Genomic DNA, 15,411 nt, shown 5'->3' with positions numbered 1-15,411 from the left:
GTGCTGATGATGTTAATCTCAATACACGAGAGACCACCGGTGTTCTGGTGAAGTTCATAAATGCACGGGAGACCACCAACGTGCTGGTGAAATTCATCAATACACGCGAGACCATCAGAGAGATGGTGAAGTTCATCATCAATGCACGGGGGACCACCGGTGTTGTGGTGAGGTTCATCAATACACGGGAGACCACCAACGTGCTAGTGAAGTTCATCAATACATGAGAGACCACCATTGTGCTGGTGAAGTTCATCAATACACTGGAGACCACCCGTGTGCTGGTGAAGTTCATCAATACACGGGAGACCACCAGTGTGCAGGTGAAGTTCGTCATCAATACACGGGAGATCACCTGTGTTCTGGTGAAGTTCATCAATACACGGGAGACCACCAGTGTGCTGGTGAAGTTCATCATTAATACACGGGAAACTACTAGTGTGCTAATGAAGTTCATCAATACACGGGAGACCCCCATTTTGCAAAATGAAGTTCATCATCAATACACGTGAGACCACAGGTGTGCTTGTGGTTCATCAATACACGGGAGACCACCAGTGTGCAGGTGAAGTTCATCATGAATACACAGGAGACCACCAGTATGCTGTTGAAGTTCATAAATACACGGGTAAATACCAGTGTGCTGGTGAAGTATATCATCAATACACGGGAGACCACCAGTGTGCTGGTTTAGTTCACCTGACACATCACAAGAAGACAAACATGGAGACAGCAGGAACCTAGTAATGATACATTCTACAGCACAGTGCCAGTCTCCGTAGGACTTTATTCCCTGATGACAGAGCCTCCTTATTTACCACGTAATATTGTAGTTGCCCGTCTCTCCTTCTGCTCCCAACGGACTCTGTATGTCTGGCTATCTTTGCTCTAAGGTAATCTTCGGTCACTATGTAGCAAGGACTGACAGTACAGTGTATCTATTTGAATCTATATTCTCAGCTATGTTGGAGTGAAACACTATATAGGGCTACATGACAAGGTAGCCAAACTTATTGTACTGGATTCCATTAAAAGTACCTCACTCAAAACCATTCACATAATTCTACAGTCTCTAAAGTATTGCCACAGTCAAGTACGTACACTTGGCTGTTCAAACACCAGTGCAGGAAACAACAAGATTCTCAGACGGATAAGATTCCCCGAAGACGTGGAGAAGAGTGTAGTGTGCTACGAATATTAGGACACACTGACTCGGTATCAGGGTTATGGAGTAATGATAAGGAGACAGCTCATTAGTATCGCCTTTAGTCGTTGGAAGATTTGCTGAGACAACTTCTGTTGTATCTAAGTCAGGAATCGTGTGATGCTATGATCCAATTCTAAGTTCTTCCGTTAATTCAGTCGACTGCTCTCGACATGAATCATTTACAACTGCAGCAGTTGCAGGTTAAGCCTTCTGACAGGCGGGTAGGCTTCTTTCTTCTAGGATTTAAAGTGGATCTAAAGTGTCTAATTTCTTGGACACAGAGTTCCTAGAAAACACAATGAACATAGATCGTTGAACAGTGAGGAATTTCCATTGACAAAGAAAATAAGCGGTAGAGGGTTGAAATGCATTGCTTGTACACCTGTGAATGTTCAGGGGACTGCCACCTTGACTTTGTGATTTGGTAATGCAAGGCTAACTAATTTGTTTATGTTCTCAGACCTGGTTTTCCTTGGTGACCTACCATTGGGATGAGAGCTTATGAAATGTTAGTTACTGGACAAAAAACCTGAGGAATGGTGCGTAGTGTTGTGTTCTATTGTTCTCCCTCTCACTTAGACCGTTTTGAGGAAGAGGATTTGTCAGGCAGTAGACATCTTCAGTGTGTTGCTTCTGTGGGAGACACGGGAGGTCATCTTCAAAATGTTAAGTGAAACCAAATGATGTTCAGCCACCATGTTTGTGCATGTAAAATCATGCCCGAATGAACAATCAGAACTGAAGCTGTAACTCCTGTAACATCAAGTATGTTATAACATGATGTATGATAGGATATCAGGAGAATCAGTCAGTGTGAGGACACGTATATTTGGAAACCCCCACCCTCCTGTGGCTCTATCATTGTTCTTACGTGAAATTGTTGTTTCCCTGTCTGGTTCACTCAGAGAAGATGAAGTCATTCGATAGCCATAACAGTGATGTGCGTGGCTAACAACTACTAAGATGAATCCTGCCATTCGATATTTATTTATCTGTCTTGCTCAGACCCAATTTCTATGAAAGACTCCTGGCGTTACCCAGAATCTCTTTGTAAAGGTTCCTGTAGCCCAGGTGTGTGCTGCTTCCAGTGGCAGGTAAATGAAGACTTCTTTGGGGTCAGAAGTCCTTTGAAAAGGCTAACCTTCCAATGATACAGCTTCACTGAATATGACTTTTCATTCGCGGTCTCCCCTCAGGGAGGTGGAGTCCGGTAACTCACATCTTTGGATAGGAATTTCCATATCAGATTTGGAAGTGAGCGACAAGTACTTGTTTATGATAAGTGCTTTACACTTGCCAGAGGTTCTGGAGGTTACTTTCTTGCTACTGAAAATTCCAGGTGACCGACAGCATGCTGAAGTACATGTGACTACAGTACACCATTCAGAGATTAAGACTTGACTGATTGATTTGTTGTTCTCGCAGACAGACACTTGCGTTCCTGTATGAAAGACTTGGTTATACTGACATTATTCAGAACGTGATAGAGACAAATAGGAAGCCCATGATACATACTACCTCATTGTTTGCCGTACTCACACTGCAGGATGGTAGACGCGCAAATGCAGGCGATGCAAAGAAAAAAGATTCTGAGCGCAACATAAGCCCATGAAATACTTCACTGTTGTAACGTAAGTTGACAAATCATTCTGCCCTGTAGCAGGTTGATGCCGCCTAAATGCTGCAGTTATCCGTCATAGGTTCCATTTCCAGCACTAACTATTGTAATCAAGTAAGTTGTAAGAATGACACTATTCTGAGTAGCACTAACCTTAAGCAAGGATACTGACAGGTGAACATAGTTAAGTGCAAGCCCCTCACAATAGTTCCAGGTTGTCCATAGGTAACGGTATCCAGGTTCATAGGTAACTTACAGGCATGACCAGGTCACTGGTGGATCTATTCGATAGGGTTAAGAATTTGCAGAGACAGATAAACAACAGGAAGTAGATCCTCTGAAACATATCTTTAATTGATACAGATCCTATTCCAAGGTTTCCAAATTTTGTGAAACCTCTCCCACTGGTGACGGATGATTCCAGACATCGTCATATAAGACTTGATACTAAGTTGTTACCCAGAACATAGGCAAGTATAACCATATCTAAGGCAGAGAATGATTGCCAAACCACCGAGTTGGAGACTCTTGTGGTCATCTAGATGCTTAAACACTAGTGTTATGATGTATAAACATCCACCTTATTTCCTGATTTACTTTGTTCCACCGCTGGGGTTCTTTAAGGACAGAAATCACAGGGGAAAGCTAGGATGCTGATATTTAATAAGACATGAATTTAGTGTCTCCTCAGGATTTGCAAGGTAAGGGAATCATAGCGGCCTCTGCAACGTTTATGAATAAAGCTTTGGTTATGCCTGATTATGGCAGCCTTGATGTAGGGGATATTGCTAAAGTGTCATGACCGACATTACTCTCCCGTGAATGTAGAGAGGCCATGTTAACCCAGCAGGTCAGTTGCACCATTAAAAGATCTCATATTGTGGGACAACGTATTGCATAATAGGTGTATGACTCATAAGGCAGGTAAATCGACAGTTTAGTCTGCTTTTATTGCCAATATATTGAAAACAGTACACAGTGCTCCAAGAAGTGCTAAACAAGGTATAGACAGGAAAGCTAATCGATATTGGATGAAATGCATCTGCCAGGGATGGCTTAACATTGGAGATTACATTATGAATGTCATTCATATTTTGTTAATCAAGGAAAATGTTCAGCGTCGGCCTGTTGGTGAACTATGACATACTCATAGATCCAGTGGAAAAGGTTCACTGGCTTCACAGGGACAGAAAATGGGAGTATGTTATGGTGATGGTGAGCAGTTTGTCTAGAATATGGCAATGATTCCCGATAAATCAACCGTTATAATGACCAGAGCTTTTAGTACATCCCGTGCAGCATCTGACTTGCCCATCTCCTACTCCAGTACGGTGGAGGAAAACAAAATGATATAAGACCAAATTTCGACAAAATTTCCTTTAACAATATATAATATAGACCTTCAAACTATCAAAAAAAAAAAAAGAAAGACATAATATGAGACCATTTTTATTTTCTGGAAACAGTAAAAAATTCACTCCTTTATTAGTGTTGCACAAGTGTTTACATTTCATCCACAGACAAATAAACAAGTACATCTAAAAACCTTGTGGTGGCCTGTATTACAAATATAAAACATACATAAACAACTATGAAATTAGGTAAAAACAAACTAATATCAACATAGTTCCATTGCCTAATTTGGCGAACGGAAAAGTTTAAACGGTAAATATTCATTTGGATCTCCACGTGATGTTTCAGGCCACTGTCAAGTTTTTAATATGCCATGTATATTGATGCATATCGATTAAACACACCTCTGACACATGAATTACGTCATGAGATGATATGAGCCACTTCACTATAGCTAGCAATCATGACCGAGGCCGTTTTTTTTTTTGTTTCCATTGGTAACTGTGTCCTGGACCTTGGCAACTTACTGTTACCAGAGCAAACCTAAGAGAGGAGTTTGTGTACGATTCCAGAGAAACGGCAAAAGTTATCTGGAGATTGATTGCACTAACGTAGTCAGGGGAGACGAGTGAGATCGGGTCCCTACTGATTTGGTGGCCACTGTATCTCAGGGTTTATATGGATGATCAGATTATTGAAGGCAGGCCGCTTAGTGGGACACCCAGGGGTGGGAAGACAGTTTAATTATCCACTGTGCTGAACAAGGGTCGTGGCCAAAATGTACATGGATGTACCTCGGCCTTACATCGTACACGTGGTATTGCCAACACACCAGACTGGATAAGCTACGAGGTGTGAGATGCACAGAATTGCGCGTGTTATTAGATGTAAATTGCAGTAATTGCAGGTGTAATAACTTTTTTCATGCTGACCGCTTGTGGAATGATTAAGATAATCAAGTTTCGTTTCCAACACACTCCTACTCGTGTTGTCGACCACATACTCCTCCATTTCTCGTCGGCTATGGAAAGCGTATCGCATATTGTAACATGTTGCATATACGTCATTGTCCACAGAGATCATGCATCAGTCATTGACTACACACAGTCCTGGATGTACACAACACAATGTGTTCTATATTACGGAGGACAATGTATGGTCATCCTCAAGCCACACAATGTGTCAATAAGCAGTAGCTGTATCGCGTCTCTTGGACGGGTAATGCGCTATTCATCATCGGTAATACAGTTTGTTATGTTTCTGGGGCTATGCACATTAATGTGTATCGTGACTAAAAATGTTACAATTTACCATCAGGGAATAACCGCACCGTAGGTATTTTGATCATACATTGTACCTTCGACCACACAGATTATAGCATACCGTCCTTTTTCATTGTCAATAGGATGGTTAGAGGAAAGGAAGAAGAAGTGAGACGGGAAAAGGTAGTTTGAAATAGAAAAGATGGCTGAAGTGTGTACAGGAGTTAGGCGTCAGTTACTGACGCATGTAAGTGATTATCTGGAAGCGTATTTTGGTGCCTTATTCATATAGCCCCTGGAGACTGGAGGTGTGTACGTATTCATGGCTATGTTTCTGGTTTTTGACAGAAGATTCATTAAGCTTATCTAAACATTGTTCATTTGATGCCATACTGTGCCATACTGTATACCGTATGACATAAGCCACATGATATAACGTAGTCGTCGGCCACATACAGCATTGCACAGAGTGTAGAGCGTGACGACCACCACGTTGTGGGCTGCGTTTCAGCGACCACATAGTGCATGTGTCAACAGCCAACCTTCTGTATCGTGTAACAGAGTTAAACGGAGAAGTATGACGTCATTCATGATTACACCTGTGCGATGGAAGCGACGCGCCAAGCTTGCTTTTAATGGCACATCCATATCTGGAGGGCAGCAAGGTGTTGAGGGAAAGAGTTACGTGCGCGTCAGTTATGGAGAATAACTTGAATATTGAAAACTATAAATCAGGTCAATGATTACTCATAAGCAAGCAATATCCGAGGCCAGTACAGGGCAGCTGTCATGACTCACATAATGAAAACATTACAAGAAATAGGAGAAAATGGATCTAGAGTGAATCACTGGAGATAGAGTGAATCTGTTGATTTTAACGCCGGTCAGTATTAGCATTAACGAGTCTTCTTACCTCTCATGCCCCTGAAGGTGACTGTGTTGTATAGAAAGGACAAAAAGTGAGCAAAGAACGATGATAGTTGTTATAAGGAGATTGAAAACCTTTAGAAATGGACATGAAGTCTTAAGTAGAGTATGGTGCTCGGGGAGCAGGTGCTGGCGTGTGGAGAAGTTAAGACCAAGTCTTTATTGTCATCCTGAGCCGCCTGCTGCCACCAACTCCGGCATACATTAAAGTCACGCCACTGGAAGCCGAATCTCTCTCTTAACAACATTATCTTAATGATTTCCATGTGAAAGGACTTTTGTTGCCTTTACTCAGGCTGACACGTAAGTGGGCTAAGATGAAATAAATTGCGAAGAGACGAGAAGGAAGAATAAGAGAGAGGGAAGAGGACATGAGAGAGAGAGAGAGAGAGAGAGAGAGAGAGAGAGAGAGAGAGAGAGAGAGAGAGAGAGAGAGAGAGAGAGAGAGAGAGAGAGAGAGAGAGAGATTTAACTTAGGATGTGGACTGTAGTTAGTCAGGATGTAGGCCAGGCAGACAACTACATAATCCTTGTGCTAACAAGGGACCAGACAGAGGATCTTAGGATGCATCCTGTTACTATTACACAAGTGAAGGGAAAACTACAAATCAGAAATATGCAATTATCTGTGCAATCCATGAAAAAGAAGGAAGACAGAAAGTAGAAATCAGAGAGGAGTAGAATTATCATCCTACATAGGATACATCTGTGCTGAATGAGAGATAACCGACTAAAAAAAGCAGGTAAGAAGTATGTAGAAATCTGTCAGCACAGGCATTAACCCAATAAAGTAGCTAGTGATTTACTCCTTACCTTCAGTATCATATTGCGAGGATTTGACAATGAAACAATAAAATAATTCGTTAGGACCTACGTCTCTGGAGGACATTAGAAAACAGTCGTTACTGCACAGATCCGATTTCAGAGTATGAGAAACATCACTGAATGACAGGTCAAAAACAGAGGTTGACAGTCACTCACGCACACACACAAACGCACACACACACACACACACACACACACACACACACACACACACACACACACACACATACACACACACACACACGCACACACAAAATTCATATATATATCTTATCATTACTATCATTATACTTTGTCGCTGTCTCCCGCGTTAGCGAGGTAGCGCGAGGAAACAGACGACAAAATGGCCCAACTCACCCACATACACATACATATACATACACGTCCACACATGCACATATACATACCTATACATTTCAACGTATACATATATATGCATACACAGACATATACATATATTCATGGCACATAATTCATACTTGCTGCCATTATCTATTCTCATTGCCATCCCGCCACACATAAAATGACAACACGTGCGCGCGAAGTAGCGCTAGGAAAAGATAGCAAGGGCCACATTCGTTCACACTCAGTCTCTAGCTGTCATGTATAATGCACCGAAACCACAGCTTCCTCTCCACAACCAGGCCCCACAAAACTTTCCATGGTTTACCCCAGTCGCTTCACACGCCCTGGTTCAATCCCTTGACAGAACGTCGACCCCGGTATACCACATCGTTCCAATTCACTATATTCCTTGCACGTCTCTCACGCTCCTGCATGTTCAGGCCCCGATCACTCAAAATCTTTTTCACTCCATTCTTCCACCTCCAATTTGGTCTCCCACTCCTTATTTCATCCACCTCTGACATATATATCCTCTTTGTCAATCTTTCTCACTCATTCTCTCCATGTAACCAAACCATTTCAAAACACCCTCTTCTACTCTCTCAACCACACTTTTTATTACCATACATCTCTCTTACCCTTTCACTACTTACTCGATCAAACCACCTCAAACCACACATTGTCCTCAAACATCTCATTTCCAGCACATCCACCCTCCTGCGCACAACTCTATCCATAGCCCACGCCTCGCAACCATACAACATTGTTGGAACCACTATTCCTTCAAACATACCCATTTTTGCTTTCCGAGATAATGTTCTCGACTTCCACACATTCTTCAATGCTCCCAGGATTTTCGCCCCCTCCCCCACCCTATGATCCACTTCCGCTTCCATGGTTCCATCCGCTGCCAGATCCACTTCCAGATATCTAAAACATTTTACTTCCTCCAGTTTTTCTCCATTCAAACTTACCTCCCAATTGACTTGACCCTCAACCCTACTGTACCTAATAGCCTTGCTATTATTCACATTTACTCTCAACTTTCTTCTTTCACACACTTTACCAAACTCAGTCACCAGCTTCTGCAGTTTCTCACTCGAACAGCCACCAGTACTGTCTCATCAGCGAACAACAAATGACTCACTTCCTAAGCTCTATCATCCACAACAGACCGCATACTTACCCCTCTCTCCAAAACTCTTGCATTCACCTCCCTAGCAACCCCATCCATAAACAAATTAAACAACCATGGAGACATCATGCATCACTGCCGTAAACAGACATTCACTAGGAACCAATCACTTTCCTCTCTTCCTACTCGTGCACATGCATTACATCCTCGATAAAAACTTTTCACTGCTTCTAGCAACTTGTTTCCCACACCATATATTGTTAATACCTTCCACAGAGCATCTCTATCAACTCTATCATATGCCTTCTCCACATCCATAAATGCTACGTACAAATCCATTTGCTTTTCTAATTATTTCTCACATACATTCTTCAAAGCAAACACTTGATCCACATATCCTCTACCACTTCTAAAACCACACTGCTCTTCTTCAATCTGATGCTCTGTACATGCTTTCACCTTCTCAATCAATACCCTAACATATAATTTCCCAGGAATACTCAACAAACTTACGCCTCTGTAATTTGAGTGCTCACCTTCATCCCCTTTGCCTTTCTACGATGGCACTGTGCATGCATCCCGCCAATCCTCAGGCACCTCAACATGAGTCATACATACATAAGATATCCTCAACAACCATTCAACAACGCAAGCACCACCTCTTTTAATAAATTCCACTGCAGTACCATCCAAACCCGCTGCCTTGCCGGCTTTCATCTTCCGCAAAGCTTTTACTACCTCTTCTCTCTTTACCAAATCATTCTCCCTAACTCTTTCACTTCGCAAACCACCTCGACCAAAACCACACTATATCTGCCACTCTATTATCTAACACATTGAACAAACCTTCAAAGTACTCACTCTATCTCCTTCGCACATCACCACTACTTGTTATTACCTTCCCATTTGCCCCCTTCACTGATGTTCCTATTCGTTCTCAAGCCATTTGGTAAACATTACATGTTTACCAAATGACGTCCGAGCTTCGTCTCTTCGATGTATATCAACTGACTGTTATATTTCTCTCTTGCGTCTCACCTGCTGAAGTGATTATTACACGAAAGTGCACTTGGGAACTTTTTGTGTTCCATTTTCCCCGTGGACTCGTAGGAATATATATATATATATATATATATATATATATATATATATATATATATATATATATATATATATATATATATATATATATATATATATATATATATATATATATATATATATATATATATATATATATATATATATGTAAATATATATATATATATATATATATATATATATATATATATATATATTTTTTTTTTTTTTTTTTTTTTTTTGCTTTGTCGCTGTCTCCCGCGTTTGCGAGGTAGCGCAAGGAAACAGACGAAAGAAATGGCCCAGCCCACACCCATACACATGTATATACATACGTCCACACACGCAAATATACATACCTACACAGCTTTCCATGGTTTACCCCAGACGCTTCACATGCCTTGATTCAATCCACTGACAGCACGTCAACCCCGGTATACCACATCGCTCCAATTCACTCTATTCCTTGCCCTCCTTTCACCCTCCTGCATGTTCAGGCCCCGATCACACAAAATCTTTTTCACTCCATCTTTCCACCTCCAATTTGGTCTCCCTCTTCTCCTCGTTCCCTCCACCTCCGACACATATATTCTCTTGGTCAATCTTTCCTCACTCATTCTCTCCATGTGCCCGAACCATTTCAAAACACCCTCTTCTGCTCTCTCAACCACGCTCTTTTTATTTCCACACATCTCTCTTACCCTTACGTTACTTACTCGATCAAACCACCTCACACCACATATTGTCCTCAAACATCTCATTTCCAGCACATCCATCCTCCTGCGCACAACTCTATCCATAGCCCACGTCTCGCAACCATACAACATTGTTGGAACCACTATTCCTTCAAACATACCCATTTTTGCTTTCCGAGATAATGTTCTAGACTTCCACACATTCTTCAAGGCTCCCAGAATTTTCGCCCCCTCCCCCACCTTATGATCCACTTCCGCTTCCATGGTTCCATCCGCTGCCAGATCCACTCCCAGATATCTAAAACACTTCACTTCCTTCAGTTTTTCTCCATTCAAACTCACCTCCCAATTGACTTGACCCTCAACCCTACTGTACCTAATAACCTTGCTCTTATTCACATTTACTCTTAACTTTCTTCTTTCACACACTTTACCAAACTCAGTCACCAGCTTCTGCAGTTTCTCACATGAATCAGCCACCAGCGCTGTATCATCAGCGAACAACAACTGACTCACTTCCCAAGTTCTCTCATCTCCAACAGACTTCATACTTGCCCCTCTTTCCAAAACTCTTGCATTCACCTCCCTAACAACCCCATCCATAAACAAATTAAACAACCATGGAGACATCACACACCCCTGCCGCAAACCTACATTCACTGAGAACCAATCACTTTCCTCTCTTCCTACACGTACACATGCCTTACATCCTCGATAAAAACTTTTCACTGCTTCTAACAACTTGCCTCCCACACCATATATTCTTAATACCTTCCACAGAGCATCTCTATCAACTCTATCATATGCCTTCTCCAGATCCATAAATGCTACATACAAATCCATTTGCTTTTCTAAGTATTTCTCACATACATTCTTCAAAGCAAACACCTGATCCACACATCCTCTACCACTTCTGAAACCACACTGCTCTTCCCCAATCTGATGCTCTGTACATGCCTTCACCCTCACAATCAATATCCTCCCATATAGTTTACCAGGAATACTCAACAAACTTATACCTCTGTAATTTGAGCACTCACTCTTATCCCCTTTGCCTTTGTACAATGGCACTATGCACGCATTCCGCCAATCCTCAGGCACCTCACCATGAGTCATACATACATTAAATAACCTTACCAACCAGTCAACAATACAGTCACCCGCTTTTTTAATAAATTCCACTGCAATACCATCCAAACCTGCTGCCTTGCCGGCTTTCATCTTCCGCAAAGCTTTTACTACCTCTTCTCTGTTTACCAAATCATCTTCCCTAACCATCTCACTTTGCACACCACCTCGACCAAAACACCCTATATCTGCCACTCTATCATCAAACACATTCAACAAACCTTCAAAATACTCACTCCATCTCCTTCTCACATCACCACTACTTGTTATCACTTCCCCATTTGCGCCCTTCACTGAAGTTCCCATTTGCTCCCTTGTCTTACGCACTTTATTTACCTCCTTCCAGAACATCTTTTTATTCTCCCTAAAATTTAATGATATTCTCTCACCCCAACTCTCATTTGCCCTTTTTTTCACCTCTTGCACCTTTCTCTTGACCTCCTGTCTCTTTCTTTTATACATCTCCCACTCAATTTCATTTTTTCCCTGCAAAAATCGTCCAAATGCCTCTCTCTTCTCTTTCACTAATACTCTTACTTCTTCATCCCACCACTCACTACCCTTTCTATATATATATATATATATATATATATATATATATATATATATATATATATATATATATATATATATATTGTTACGAGCGTGTGTGCGTGTGCCCACATGTTCGTGTATATAACGTGTGTTTGTTCTTGTGTATGGTTGTGTAATCCTGTTTTGAAGCCAGACGGCGATCTGTCCTTGAGCACCCGGACCCTTATCAAAGGTGTGAGATTAAGTTGTCAGTCAGCGTACGGGACATCTTTAATACAAGAGGACAAAGGAGGGTGAACTACGCAGAATGTGCGACGGACTTTAGGATACTCCAACCAATCTCAATTGCTCTTAGTCCCATTGTATCAGCAGGGTGGACGTTCGTCTTTACTTGTAATGAATACCCATCACACCCGCTGAGATTTGATTTTCTCTCTCTCTAGCCCAGCGAGGTAAATGGTGTTCCCCCTGCTGTAAACCAGTTACCCGAGTGCAGTGCGATACAGACCCTACATTGTTTTGTCTCTGTCATAGTTGAATATCATAGAATTATAACTTGTTATGAAAGGGTCTAAATAAGTGTAATGTTATCGAAGTAATTGTCGTAAAGGAAAGCGATCTCCTGGTTTGAAATCCTATCTGGAATGTTAACTCATGTTCAATGTTAAATTCATGTTCAATGTTAAACTCATGTTCACTGTTAACGTAAATTATTCATGCCTGATTTAGGTGTTCACTTTGTACACTTGTATTCTTTCATTATAAGTAATTCTAACCACGGTGTTTGTTTTAATCCATAACGTTAAGATAGGGTTATCCTGTGTTGTGTAGCGAAACAAATCTAACGTCTTTGCAAAGACAAGAATCAGTCTAGTATTTGTAACTTTTATGTTTCAGGCGACCTTGCTCGGATAAGTATTGAGTTTGTAACATATAAATTGGCGACCTTGCCAGGATATTTCTTGTCTTAACGGAATCTCTTTCCTTGATTCGTTAATCATGCCGTCGACCAGCTTTAACAAGGCATGAGTTGAAGTTTGTTGCGGATAGGTTAAAATTGATATGTGGCATGAGAGCTAGTAAAGTAGAGTTGGAGACTTTAGTAATAATAGATCTCGAACTTGACTCGAAGAGATGTTCAAAGGGCTTTGACGGCAGAGGGAGAATCAATGGTCATGTAATCCCACCTGAATCTGCTACCTTGCCAGTAACTCATAAAAGTCAGGGGAAATACTCCCAGAAAGTAAAGTTTTGCTCTCACTGTGGCAAGGCTGGGCACCAGGTGAAGGATTGCTGGGCTCGGTTGAGGGAATCTAGAGATTCTGCCAAGAGTAGATCGGTGAATCTCGTCTCAACTTTAGGGCCACTTAGTAAAGTAGATGAGGCTGTCCCTGCTCTTAGGAAAGTAAGGTGTTGCGAGGGTGTCAATCAATCTGTAGTTGAGGATCCGTTCTGTGGGAACTACAATGCGTTCCTATCTGAGGGCTATGTTAGTAGATGTGGTGTGCGACAAAATGTGACCGCATTACGGGGTTCTGGTGCGCAGCAGTCCCTGATGTTGGATGGCTTGGTGCCGCGCGGAGAGTTTGGAGACCGAGTCTTGCTAGATGGACTGTCGGGCCCCAAGGAAGCTCCACTAGTTGATGTGAGGGTAGAAACAGATCTCTTCACGGGCCATGCTCTTGTAGGGGCTGTAGATAGGTTGCCTGTCTCAGGCGTGGACTTTGTGTTAGGCAATGACCTAACGGGTGGGAAGATGAACCCAGTGCCGGTGTTGCCTACGGTCCCGGTGAAGTCCACAGAGGCGGTGCAGCTTGAGGAAGAGGTACCAGAGACAGTCCCCAAGTACGATGATGCCGGGTCCATGACACCTGGCACGTCAGGCCGTGTGCCTGAGGACATAGCCGTTGAAACCGAGGAAGTGAAAACCAGCGAGAGGTAGCTGTGTGATACCCTCTCTCCTGGTGTAGACTCCGATGAAACGAAGGAAGTGAAGACTCTCTCCCCGAGTGAGACCAGCGAGAGGAAGCTGCGTGATACCCCTTTCCCCAGGTGTAAACTCCGTTAAGACGGCGGACTTAAAAACTCTTCCTGAGAGTGAGACCAGACCCTTTCCCTTGGTATAGACTCCGTTAAGACGGAGGAAGTTAAAACTCTCCCTGAGAGTGAATCTAGTGAGAGAGAGAGCTGTGTGATACCCTCTCCCCTGGTATAGACTCCGTTAAAACGGAGGAAGTGAAAACTCTTCCTGAGAGTGAGTCTAGTGAGAGGAAGCTTTGTGATACCCTCTCCCCTTGTGTAGACTCCGTTGAGACTGAGGATTTGTCTCGTGCCCACTCAAAAGAGAGAGAAGACTCTCCCTGAGGATGAAATTAGTGAGAAGCTGTGTGATACCTACTGTGCTGGTTTCGAGTCCGTACGAGAATCAGTGGGTGAGACTGAGGGTTTGTCTCGTTCTCATTCAAGAGAGAAGACTCTCCCTGAGGATGAAATTAGCGAGGAGAAACTGTGTGATACCTCCTGTGCTGGCTTCGAGTCTGTACGAGAATCAGTGGGTGAGACTGAGGATTTGTCTCGTGCCCATTCGAGAGACTCAGGAACGGAGGACGAGATGGCCTGACAGACGGTCTCGATTGAGAAGCTTCGAGATGGACGACGAGGTGTTTAGGGCGCAGAGGTCGGATATTATGCCACGCCAACATGCTTAAACCATATTTCAGTCGTGATCCTCCCCCTTTGGAACCGACGGTGCCAGTCTACATCATACAACGTCCAGCGGTAGCCGTGTATGACGAAGTCGACGACGTAGCTGCGAGTGCCTCGGAGGCTTGGAACCCGGGTGGAGGCGCGAACGGGAATTGGGAGGCGAAACTTTCGCATCTGACGAGGTACAACGTATACAGATGTCCACCATGCCGTCAAAACACCCGGAGGTGCTCCGAAACACAACACACCTGGACAGACCTCGCTCACAAGCCTTGATGTGAACGTAGAAGTTTTCGCACCTCCCAGGGAAGTGACGGGTGGAGAGGTCTGCCCTGCTGTCGACACACCCAGAGGTTTGCCAGTCCCCTCCTTCCACCGACCGTAAGGGTCCAAGTATTAGCCCGTAGATGTTCCCCCCGAACGAGAAGGGAACTGAAGTGTTACTTGGAGATGGTTGGGTATTACAGAATGTTTATTAGTAACTTTTTCGCAGTTGCAGCCGTTCTTATAACTCTATTGATAAATGATATCAGATCTATTTGGAATGAGCAGTGTGAGACAGCCTCTCATCAGTTAGGAACCCTACTTTTTAACTG

The sequence above is a fragment of the Panulirus ornatus genome, chromosome 20 (assembly GCF_036320965.1).
Source record: "Panulirus ornatus isolate Po-2019 chromosome 20, ASM3632096v1, whole genome shotgun sequence".
Classification (NCBI taxonomy): domain Eukaryota; kingdom Metazoa; phylum Arthropoda; class Malacostraca; order Decapoda; family Palinuridae; genus Panulirus; species Panulirus ornatus.
The sequence above is the reverse complement of the archived record's forward strand: the minus strand, read 5'-3'. Positions refer to the sequence as shown.